We start from the raw sequence: 13455 nt of genomic DNA, 5'->3' as shown, positions 1-13455 counted from the left end.
GTGCTATCGATCGATAGCTTTTCTATAGAATAGAAGTGCTATCGATCGATAGCTTTTCTATAGAATAGAAGTGCTATCGATCGATAGCTTTTCTATAGAATAGAAGTGGATAGAAGCTTTTCTATCCACTTTATCGATAGCTTTTCTATCGAAAAAGTGCTATCGATTGGAAGCTTTTCTACTAAACATAAGAGCTAGTATGTTCTATTACTTGTTCTCTTTTTCTAGTTGTTAAATTTGTTCTGATTTAAATTTAAGTATTTAAACTCCTTCAAAAATGTTTCCCTTCATCTTCTCTCGAAATAAATCTTTCTTAAGAAAAACCTTACAGTTGTCTTCAATTTAGTTCACAACTTAATAACCACAACTTAGTGTGTGAGTTATCTTGTTTTTGCCATCTAAGTCGTTTATATTCATGATTTGCGCTAAAACAGTAAAAGAAAAAAAGAAACATTTTATACACACCTTTTTGATGTTTTTCGTCTGTGATTAAAATTGTTTGTAAGTTTCAGTTTGCGTAAATTGATGCCTGTCGGCGTACTGCTGCCACTACTAGTGGTTGTACGCAAAATAAAGGACTTTTTGTCTGCGGCAGGGAAAACCTACGAAAAAGTTTCATATATCACATGAACAAAACTTCTAGCCAGCCCATCATGAATTTTAAACAACTGCAACTACAACAATAACGAAACTAATATTTTGAAAGTCTAAATGAATGATTTTGGAGGTGGTACATGTGGTTAAGAGATTGATTAGAAGAAACATGAACAAAATTTAAATACTTTTTAAAAGGTTAATTTAATTCTCGTAAAATAACTATTTCAATTAAAATATCTCTTTAATTTCGTTGCTCGTTATTAATATTAATTAATTGTCGTCATTCGAAAAATTTTCCCATTTCATTTTTTTTTATTTTCTTTGTTGCCTGGACTTTTTCTTAATTACTCTTAAAAACTTTGTTTTGATTGCCAAAATGTCTGCTTGTCATTAACATAATACTTTCCCATTGATATTGTTCTCATTTTTCGCTTTTTCCACAGCCTTCTTAATTTACTCATTGCTTTTAAAAAATCCTGCTCATTTAGTATATGCGAATATGTGTTGGTAAATGTGCCATTTTTTTGGTGGGGTTTTTCCCTAGAATTTCATTAATTAATATTACTCATACGCCATGTAGTTCAACAAATTTAATTTATCATTTAAAGACACATACACGAGCGCGAAGATGCAAACATTCGCCCATATATATTTACATACGTACATACATACACATGCAGAAAAACAGGAAGAACTGTACAACATGAAAAAATAAAGTCATAAATCTTATTTACAATTTGGTAGAGTAAATTGCTGTCTCATAATACTTAAAGCACAGCAAGACTTCTTTCCACTGCCAACAGCAACAACACCAAGAACAATTATCCTGACACATACATTGATAACTTTTTATACATACACATGTTCGAAGTAATTGGGAAAAGACACATGAATATTCGCACAAAAAACCCTGCTACTGCTGCGTGCTAGTAAATTTCAATAATTCACGTTCTCTAGTAAAATGTATAGTCAACGTTTGTTCGTTCATATATATATTATTTTTTGGCATAAATGCCAATAAACATGTTTATAAAAATTTCTAGAAACAAATATATATTCAAATAAAATTAATGAATTTAGAAGGAATAAGATAGAGTAGTGGGAAGTTACCTAAAAAGAGTATTTTGCTAATAGAAAAGTCATAAACAAATTATTAATAGATGTTCTGTTCTATAGATTAAATGCCGAGCAATAGCTTTTCTTAGGAATCGATAGATTCTATTCTATAGAGGAGCTATCGATCGAGAGCACTTTTATTCTATAGAAAAGCTATCGATCGATAGCACTTCTATTCTATAGAAAAGCCATCGATCGATAGCACCTCTATTCTTTAGAAAGCTATAGCTAAAGCTATCGATCGATAGCACTTTTATTCTATAGAAAAGTTATCGATCGACAGCACTTTTATACTTCAGAAAAACTATCGATCGATAGCACTTCTATTCTATAGAAAAGTTATCGATCGATAGCAGTTCTATTCTATAGAAAAGCTATCGATCGATAGCAGATCTATTCTATAGAAAAGCTATCGATCGATAGCACTTCTATTCTATAGAAAAGCTATCGATCGATAGCACTTCTATTCTATAGAAAAGCTATCGATCGATAGCACTTCTATTCTATAGAAAAGCTATCGATCGATAGCACTTCTATTCTATAGAAAAGCTATCGATCGATAGCACTTCTATTCTATAGAAAAGCTATCGATCGACAGCATTTCTATTCTATAGAAAAGCTATCGATCGATAGCACTTCTATTCTATAGAAAAGCTATCGACCGATAGCACTTCTATTCTATAGATAAGCTAACGATTGATAGAATTTCTATTTTAAAGATATGCTATTGAAATACAGCATTTCTAGCTTTCTATTCCTAAAAAAATTTCTACTTTTAGACAATTATTATCATAGTTAAGTATTTTTTATGCAAATTACTCCACGGAAAGTTAAATTTGACCAGAATTTGTTTTTGATTTTAATTTTATTTCATTTGCAATCGATAATTGGTCCCCATCTATACAAGTTCTCTTTTTCACATTAAAAACATCTTAAATTTAAATTAAAGTATTAATAAAAAATACTCATTACGGGTCATCATTTCCTTTTAAAGAAAATTCATTTCCATTGTAAAATTAAAAACAAGGCCCACAAGTGAAATGTGCCGCCACTTCAAAAACCACTTGTTTTACAAAATTAAATGCAAGTGTTTTTTAAATAAAAAAGAAAATGTAGATTTTCAGTTTGAAGTGCTGACCAAATGTATATACAAATGTCTGAATTTAAAATATATTTTTGAGCCACAAGACAACAAAAACCAAAATGAAGTTGAAAAGAAACAGCGGGATTTTAATGACGTTGATGATGACGATAATGGTGGTACTACTGATGATAATGAAGATGATGATAATCATGATTCAGATGCTGACCATGAGTTTAATTCACAAAGTTGAATGATACTTAAATATACAATACCAGCAATAAAAGCGGCACCAGTAACAAAAAAAATAAACTTTTAAAGTTAAAAAACTTAAAAAAAAAACACATACACAAGCAATCATCATCATCAGCGCTCACTAACATTCTGAGGCATGTAATGATATTGTGGCTGTTAATAGTATTTTTTCTTTCCTGCTGTCTCTACAAGCTGATTTTTTTAAATCATTTTTTTTTCTGTTTTTTGTTGGCGGCATCCTTTATGCATACAATGCGTGTAAAATAAACATTTACAAAAAAATTGTAACATTTACACACCAAATACTCAATATTTTATTTCTTTTTCAAGCCTACTACTACTTATACATATACACATAAAACAGTTTCTATATAATGTTTTATTTGTATTGTATTCGTGTGAATGTGTATATGTTTAAGTGTCTGATAAACAGTGTATGTTTGTTTGTATTGGCGAAACCAATGAAAATTGCAATTGACCACTACAAACAAATATTATTCAAGAGTCTGACTGTGTGTCTGCTTTTAGTGTTAAACAGAAAAAAACTCAAACAAGAAATATAAAAAAATGTATAAAAAGAATTGTATAGAAAACGTTTTTTATATCCACAAAAAAAAACTTGGTAAAATGATGATACTTATTCCATTTACAAATGAAATGATTTTTTCAACACGTTAAGTATAAGTAAATATTTAAAAAACGCAAATGAAATTTTTCAAAAAAAAAAAAAACGTTTTCTCAAAAGAGTGTTAAACAAAAAGTATTTGAAATACGATTAAATTTCAATCGCTCTTTAATTTTCTGTAAAGAAACAAAAATTTTTTTAAATGAAAGAAAATATAGTTCTAGTTTAGTTCTAGTTCTAGTTCAGTTCTAGTTCAGTTCTAGTTCAGTTCTAGTTCAGTTCTAGTTCAGTTCTAGTTCAGTTCTAGTTCAGTTCTAGTTCAGAAAAGCTATTGATCGATAGCACTTCTAAATCTGTCTTTTGCCTTTAGAATACTATTGATCTTTACCTGTTTTATGTTATAAAATAGTTCTTTTTTATTCTTCAATTTCATAGAAAATCTTTCAATCCTCAGCTTATCTTTTCAACAGTAATGCTGCGTATTGTTAGCTATACTATTCTATTCTTTGATTTTGTATTCTATATAAAGTTTGAGAAATTTATCATTATTTTCTTTAGCTTATTTGCCCTTTATTACTTATTCAACCTTTCAACTCTTTCACAATTATGAAAAACAAATTATTTGAAAATTAGTTTAAATATGTATATTAACCTAAAACAATTTACATGTCATTTATTTGTTTATTGTTTTGGCTTTTAGGATTTTTTGAATTTTGGATAAATTTCAACATATTTTCAATAGCATATTAATTATTTATTTATGATACCTTTAAGCCATTTTTACTAAAACAATAATAAATTCATATAGAAAACATATTTTTTTTGCTGTTGTTTTGTTTTTGGCTATTAAATGATAATAATTTAGCAACAAAAACAATAACTAATAACAATAGTTAAATGAAAAAAAACTTGAACATGGTTTATACGTGTTTAAGCTTAAACAATTATTTTATAAAATTGAATTATTTGTAAATTATTTGTTTATATATGCAAAATATGCTATAAATATTTGTTATTAATAATAATTTTAAAAATACAATAACACATGTACACAGTTACCTGTTTAAGTGTATGTTTGTTTTTAAAATGATACATGTGTAGACAAAACCATAATACAATAATAAATACTAAAGGATTTGAAGGAGAGTCTAAGGGGAAGAGACAAATTTTGTACAAAAAAAAATTGATATAACCAAAATCATAATGTTATAATCATGTTAAACAAAATAAATTAAATTGATAATGTAACCAGATGTAACGATAAATCATAAATACAACACAAATATATAATCACATAAACACACACAGATACACGGATATATGTTCATTTAACAGCCACAAGCTAAAATGAGAGATAAAACCAGCAAACATAAGAGGTTGGTTTGAAAAAATTAGATTTTTTTTGGAAAATTCAAAATTTTATTAACATTAAACAGTTTTTTAGAAAATCTCTTATTTTGTGCAAAGTATATAATCGTCTTCTAACTGTCTACTTAATGAAAATTATATATTTCACTATTTGTGCCTCAGTTTTTTAATAAAAATCTAATTTTGTTCATGGTGGCGTATGATTGATATTAATTATGAGGTAATGTTAAAAAAATGTCTATAACTTTGGAAGTAGTTAATATTTTTGGAAAATTTAAAAGGCATTTTAAAGCCAGGACATTCAGCTAATACGTATACCTAATTTGTCAAATATATAACCACTTGAGAGTTAAAAGAAAAAGAAACATTTTACTCTTTTCGTTAAGTTTATGTTAGAGGATAAATTTTCAACATTTTGTTTGTTGGGTTTATTTTTTACTTTACTTGTATACTTTATGTAATATTTTCTTAAACATACTACATTTATAAATTCACCATCAATAACATAACTATAAATAAATGAAGACAAATTTTTCTCTGTGCATATAGAACATATGAACATTTTACAACACTTAAGCACTGTAATGCAAGTAGTTACAATTGCTAACAGCAAATAAATCACAGTAACTAATAAAATCAAATACAATTAAATGAAAATCAAAGTAATTGATTAAGTGTTATCTGAAATGATTTCTCTTAAAACAATTTTAAGAAAATTTACTATAATTTAAGAACTTTTTTAAAATTGACTAAAATTAAAAAAGCTTTTTGTAAAATTTGTAATATATGACAGTTTTTGTACATAATTAATAAATAATATTAATCTATTTAATATAATAATAAAAAAAATTATGTGCTATTGGGAACGAATACTATTTTAAATATATTTTCTTTAAAATATTTCTATATAATGAGGTTTTTGTTTCAAAAACATAAGTATTTTCTATTAGACAGATTTAGATTCGTTTTAATTTTTTAAAAAATTTTGTTTCCTTTACAAGTTATTGAGCATTTAGTAACTTTAGTTTATAACTACTATTAATCATACGCCCCGTTAGATTTTTTGATTAAAGAACATTATAATGTGTTAAAAAATTGAAAGATTTTAGAAAAAATAAACTTGTAGACGAGGAAGAGCTTTTATTTTATTTTAACAAAATAGCAAATAATATAAAAATTTGCTAAAAAATAGCAAAAATATCGGAAAATTTATTAAAAATAGTAAAAGTCCTAAAAAAATTTTAAAAATACCAAAAGTTTCGCTAAATTTACTAAAAATATAAAAAGTTTTGGAAAATTTAATACAAATACTAAAAATTGTAAAAATCTTCGAGAATTTACTATAAAAAGCAAATGTCTAGAAAAATTTTATAAAAATAGCAAAAGTCTCTGAAAAATTGCTAAAAAGCTAAAATCTCGCTAAATTTACTAAAAATAGCTAAAGTCTCGCTAAATTTACTAAAAATACAAAAAGTCTTGGAAAATTTATTATAAAAAGCAAATGTCTAAGAAAATTTTCTAAAAATAGTAAAAGTCTCGGAAAAATTGCTAAAAATAGCAAAAGTCTGGAAAAATTTATCTAAAAAGCTAAAGTCATGGAAAATTTACTAAAAAACAACGCTTAAGAAAACGAAAGAAGTTTTGGAAAATTTACAAAAATAGTCTCTAAAAATTTACAAAAAATTATGCGAAAAATTTACTGAAAATATAAATAAAATTAACAGAAGTTCCGAAAACTTTACTAAAAATAAAAAATTCTTTAAAAAAAATATTAAAACTAATAAAAACCTCCGTAATTTTACTAAAAATACAATAAATCTCCGAAAATTTAATAAAAAATAGCAAAAATTTCGGATAATTTACCAAAAATAACAATAGCTTCGGTAAATTTGTTAAAAATAGCAAAAATAACAGAAATATTATAAAATATAACAAAAGTGTCGGAAAATTTACTAAAAATAGAAAAAATCTAGGTAAGTATACTAAAAATAGCAAAAGTCTCGTAAAAATCACTAAAACTAGTAAAATCTTTGAAAAATTTACTAAAAATAGCAAAAGTCTCGAAAAAATTACTAAAAATAGCAAAAATATCGTAAAAATTTCTAAAACTAGTAAAATCCTTGAAACATTAATTAAAAATATAAAAAGACTCGGATAATTTACTAAAAATAGCAAAACACTCAAGAAACGACAAGAGTCATGAAAAATTTACTAAAAATGTTAAGGGTCTCGTATAAGCTACTAAATATAGCAAAAGCCTTAGAAAATAAACTGAAAATAGCAAAATATTCGAAAAATTTGCTTGGAAAATTGACGAAAATTGGCGATAGTCTCAGAAATTTACAGAAAACTGCATATTTCACAAAAAAAATTACTAAAAATAGCAAAAGTCTAGAAAAATTTACTAAAAATTGCACAAGTCTTAAAGAATTTACCAAAAATAAATCTTAATAAATCTTTTTAAAATAGTAAATTCTTCAGAAAAAATATTTTATGCTCTGTTCACTACTTTGAATAGAATTCGAATTGTATTTCAAATAGAAATCTTGCCAGCTTTAAAAGAAACTTCTTCAAACTCTGATTGAATAATAATGAAATACAAAAAGGGTTAGATAACCACATTTTCAATAATATTTATCCCAGGTAAAACTTGTAAATTTGCAACATCAGCTCCAAAACTTTCATAAAAAAGGGCATTTTTTTATTGTTTGTTATATTTTGCTCGGTTTAACTAATAGTTTCTACTCCTTAAACAGCAACTGCTGCAGTTATTAACAAAAAATTGCTTTTTGCTGTTATTTAGGGAGGTGGGTTGTCGAAACAACAAGCAAGGTTAACTTTTCAGTTGTTGTACAATTATAGCTTTTAATGTTTAACTGTTAAAACAATAACAAAAAGTACAACTTATATACAACAAAATTTTTCATTCATTTTTGCCTTTTGCTCAAGCACAACAACAAAAAGTAAAATCATCATTGTTAACATCATTATACAACCTCATCGTCATCATCATTGTTATCGTCAACATTATTACTTGAGTTTTTGAATACACATACACACCCAGTTTGCGTTAGGTTTGCTACATTTGCTACAGAATGTTGATGTGTTTTTGTTGTTTTTGCAATGTTAGCTGCTGCATTTACAAGTTGTTAATAATAATGGCCATTTTACTAAAAATTTTACCTTTTAGCTTTGATATAACTGAACCCTGTTGTTTTTACTACTTTGTTGTTTTGTTTTATGTTCTACCAACTTTTTGTTTTTACAACTTTGTGTTATTTTGACTATAATGAACAGCAAATCCTCACCTGTTTGTTGCTGTTGTTGTTTTTGTTGTTGCAAACACACCCACTTTTGTTGTCAGTTGTTTTCAGTTTTCACAACATACATATTTTCTCTACTAACTAAGAGTTAAGTTCAAAAAGGGGGCTCGCATATACAAACACCTGGGAATCCTTTAACTAACATATGAGAATTTGCTAGAATATTTTGTTTTTGTAACTTACATTACTATTATTACTATGCTATGTTGTTGTTGTTGTTGTTGCACAATTTTCAGTTATTGTTAGTTTATGTTGTTACTACTACTACGATTACTCCAAGACATTGTAGGTTACTTTTAGTCCTGGTCTAAAGTTTAAAGTGTAAATGCTGACTGATTACAGGACATTTTTAACCATAATTGTGGTTAAGTGCAGGTTTATTACTTGAAAATTGTATGTAACTATGAACATATGAACCAACCTAGAATGAGAAAGAAAGAAAAAAAGGGATTAAAGTTAAATGTCTAAGTAGTAAATTAAAAAGTTTACTTAAGGCTAAAGCTACATTGGTTATTAAAGGAAATAGTACTTATAAGGATTAAGGTAATTTAAAGTGTAAAGTACACCAAAAACTTAAAAACTAGATAGTTTCGAAAAATATTACCATTTTAGTAAATTTTTTGAAAATTTGTCATTTTTTAAGTTAATTTTACGAGAGTTTTGCTATTTTTAGTAAATTTTCTGAGTCGTTTGTTAATTTTAGTTGATTTTACTGAAAATTCGGCTATTTTATTAAATTTCACTAGTGTTTTGCTATTTTTAGTAAATTTTCGAATATTTTTTGCTAATTTTACTATTAATTAATCTATGGTCTTGACTAATCAATAGTGTTGACTGCAGACGAGTCTGGAATATTTTTTATTAAACATTTTCCCATTGATTTTAATAAAAATTTTGCTATTTTCGTAAATATTTTGCTATTTTTAGTAAATTTTCTCAAACTTTTGCTATTTTTAGTAAATTTTCTGAAACTTTTGCTATTTTTAGTAAATTATCGATTATTTTGCTATTTTTAGTAAATTTTCTGAAACTTTTGCTATTTTTAGTAAATTTCCGAATATTTTGCTATTTTTAGTAAATTTTTGCTAATTTTAGCAAACATTCTATATGCTAAACTGCATCTCCGGAGTGATAACTTTCACTTCTCAAATTAAAATTTCAAATCCCAACATGTTCCTTATAAATAAAGATATTAAAATACTAACTCCTTCACGCCTACTTTTCAGTCATTGTAGAAAGAAAAACTCCCTTTAACAACAAACTGCTAGAAAAACTCATTATTTATTATTATTATTGTTGTTGTTGTAAAAACCTCCAAGGTATCATAAGTTATAATAAGAAAACATAAACGCTTGCACATATGCAACAAATTTACACAAAATACAATAGTATTTACACATTCAACATAAAAGTAAGTACAACCAACATGTACATAAAACTACAACAATAATAAAACAAGAAGTTATTAACAATAAAACAACAATCATAATAATACTTTTACACATACATATATACAAAAAAAAAACAACAACAACACAAATATCTACTTAAACAATAACCATAAAAAATAAATGTTTTATTTATTTTCTCTCATAACACAAATACAACAACCACACTACCACAAGTAAACATTTGTTACAATCATCATCATCATCATCATCATCATCAGTAACGTAATCATTTCACAATCATTTTGCTTTGTTACCACTGAAACATGTTGAACATACTAAAAAACATGCAACATTACAACACAATGTTGTGTTTGTTACTTTTTTCCTGAGTATTTTTTTCTTGTCTTTCTTCTTTTTTTTACTGATTTTATAAAATATTGTTGAATGTTATTGAATGCAATAATAACGAGTGTTTTTACCACAGCCAAAAGCTAAAAAAAATCGTTAGTACTTATAATGGCAAATAGCGGTTGGAGGGAAAAGGAAATGTAACATTCATTGCTGCTACAACAAAACTCAACTTAATAACAATTGTTGCAATCACAATAATCATTTTAGTTAGTGAAGAGTTGTTGTATTGAAATAAAGGGTGTAAATGAAATGAGATGATCTATTGTTTATAGGGAAAGATGAGCTATTGTTTACAGAGAAAAAATTCCTTGTTAAAAGGACATTTTCAGAAAATATATATATAAGTCTATAGTCTTGATTATAGACCAGTCAATAGCCTTGATTATAGACCAGTCTAACGTTATGATCATAGACCAATTTCTTGCTTTGATTATAGAAAATATAGTATGATATAGTCTTAACTACAGTGTCTATAGTGTTGAGTATAGACTGTACTGGGTTCTCTATACCAGTCTATAGTCTTGACAATGGAACAGTCTACAGTCAAGACAATAGATTGATCTATAGTCTTGACTATAGATCAATCTATAGTCTTGACTATAGATCTATCTATAGTCTTGACTATAGATCAATCTATAGTCTTGACTATAGATCAATCTATAGTCTTGACTACAGATCAATCTATAGTCTTGACTATAGATCAATCTATAGTCTTGACTATAGATCAATCTATAGTCTTGTCTATAGATCAATCTATAGTCTTGACTATAGATCAATCTATAGTCTTGACTATAGATCAATCTATAGTCTTGACTATAGATCAATCTATAGTCTTGACTATAGATCAATCTATAGTCTTGACTATAGATCAATCTATAGTCTTGACTATAGATCAATCTATAGTCTTGACTATAGATCAATCTATAGTCTTGACTATAGATCAATCTATAGTCTTGACTATAGATCAATCTATAGTCTTGACTATAGATCAATCTATAGTCTTGACTATAGATCAATCTATAGTCTTTACTATAGATCAATCTATAGTCTTGACTATGGATCAATCTATAGTCTTGACTATAGATCAATCTATAGTCTTGACTATAGATCAATCTGTTGTCTTGAATATATTTCAATCTATATTCTTGACTATAGATCAATCTATAGTCTTGACTATAGATCAATCTATAGTCTTGACTATATATCAATCTATAGTCTTGACTATAAATCAATCTATATTCTATACTATATATCAATCTATAGTCTCTTCTATAGATCAATCTATAGTCCTGACTATAGATCTATCCATAGTCTTCGTTCTATAGATCAATCTATAGTCTTGACTCAATCCATAGTCTTGACTGCTGTGCTATTCATATCAATTTTATCGTATAATTATCTGCTCTCTACTATTATTAGTCTATTCTTCGAAAATGTCCTCTTTATATCCATTATTAAATTAAAATGTCTTTTTTATTAATAATTTACGATTTCAACAAATTGCTTTAGTTTAACAATTTATCATTAACAATTGTCTGCTATTAATTGCTTATATATAAATCTTTATTATTAGAAAATACTAATTAACTTAAAATGATTTTCTTGTACACAAACTTAAAACACATTGCTAAAATTTTGCTCTACCCAAAAAGTAACAACAAATTGTGTATAAACATTTTAGAATTTCTCACATAAACACATTTAATAACAATTTATTTTAATATTATTATGCTATTGTTTAGATAATCATAGAACTAAAATAATACTTAAAATAAGAAAATGTAATTTGTTGGCAAATAGAAAGGACTAGGGCCCCTTTACCCTCACTAAATGTGTAAGTGTGGTTATGTTTTTTTTTTTTTTGCTGTTAGTAATTTAAATCTCCCATACTTTTAGGATTGGAAAAATAATTGTTTCTTGTTTTTGGTTTTTGGCCTCTTTTATGGTCAAAAATTGAATAAATTGTTACGAGCAGATATTGTATTATGGCTGCTGCTCCTGCTGCTAAAACAAAGAGCCATTGGCCAGCCTAAATAAACACAATTAACTTTAGTAGAGAGTAGTAATGTAGAAAAAAACCCAGAAATATATAAATTTGTATATAAACTACAAGATTTTACTCTACAGATACTATTGGTTGGAATACATATACATATGGTAAACACAATACTTGTACTAGAAAATCTATTTAAGCTTTTATTAATTAATTTGTAAAACCTCAAACATTATACATTAAAGGCATGAAAATATACTTATAGAGAAAGAAACATATAAAATCTAATGTATATATTCATTCATATATAATTAAACAGTGAGGGACTAAATGAAACCAACTTGTGCTACATATATACAAGTTGATCTTCTATTTGGTCTTTCTTTAGTTTAAAATTTATTAATTATATATCATTAGATAGGAAATTTTGTTGTAAGTTTTTTTTAACATCTACTGTTCTTGTCTGCCTTTTCTAATGTTCCAATTACCTAATATATATTTTGCTCTTTTTTCTTCAATTTCTTCAACATTAGCAAAGATTAATAACTCTATATGTATGTATAAAAAGCCACATATACATATGTACATATAATTATTTATATATATATTTTGCTGAACATTTCCACTTGTGTATATGTGTATTTGTATAAGTTTTGCTAGTAATTGTATATTTTTCATTTATAATAATTTTCTTCTTAATAAGTTAAATATTTGACTTTTGTGGCTTTAAACGAGGTCTTTATTATATTACAAGTTTAATTAAATTTTTATATTAATAGTTTTCGTAATTAAATTTGCAATAAATTTAAGTAATTGTTGGATACTAAAGACATTTTAAAAGAAAAATAAACTAAAATTTAAACGAAACGATTCAAATAATTAGTTGAAATTCTAAAAGATATTAAAATAATGAGATTTTAAATTATTTTCAAAGCATATTCTAGCAAAATTCTCTTAAGAAAAATTAAAGTTTATCGTTGTCTTTAAGTTATTGTTAATATACATTTTTATATTTTTTTTATTATAAATATTTAAAAAAAAACAAATTTTGTTTAAGGTGGCGTATGAATAATATTAACTATGTAATAAAGTAACAAAAACTTAGACAACATAAAAACTAGACTAGATATTTAGGTAATACAAAATAAATACAAAATTTTAGAGACTAGACTATAATCTAGTCTATAATCAAGACTATAGTCAAGACTATAAAGTAGTCTATAGTCAAGACTATAGAGTAGTCAATAGTCAAGACTATAGAGTAGTCTATAGTCAAGACTATAGAGTAGTCTATA

Source organism: Lucilia cuprina, chromosome 5, assembly GCF_022045245.1.
Source record: "Lucilia cuprina isolate Lc7/37 chromosome 5, ASM2204524v1, whole genome shotgun sequence".
NCBI lineage: Eukaryota > Metazoa > Arthropoda > Insecta > Diptera > Calliphoridae > Lucilia > Lucilia cuprina.
This window is presented reverse-complemented; position numbering follows the sequence as displayed.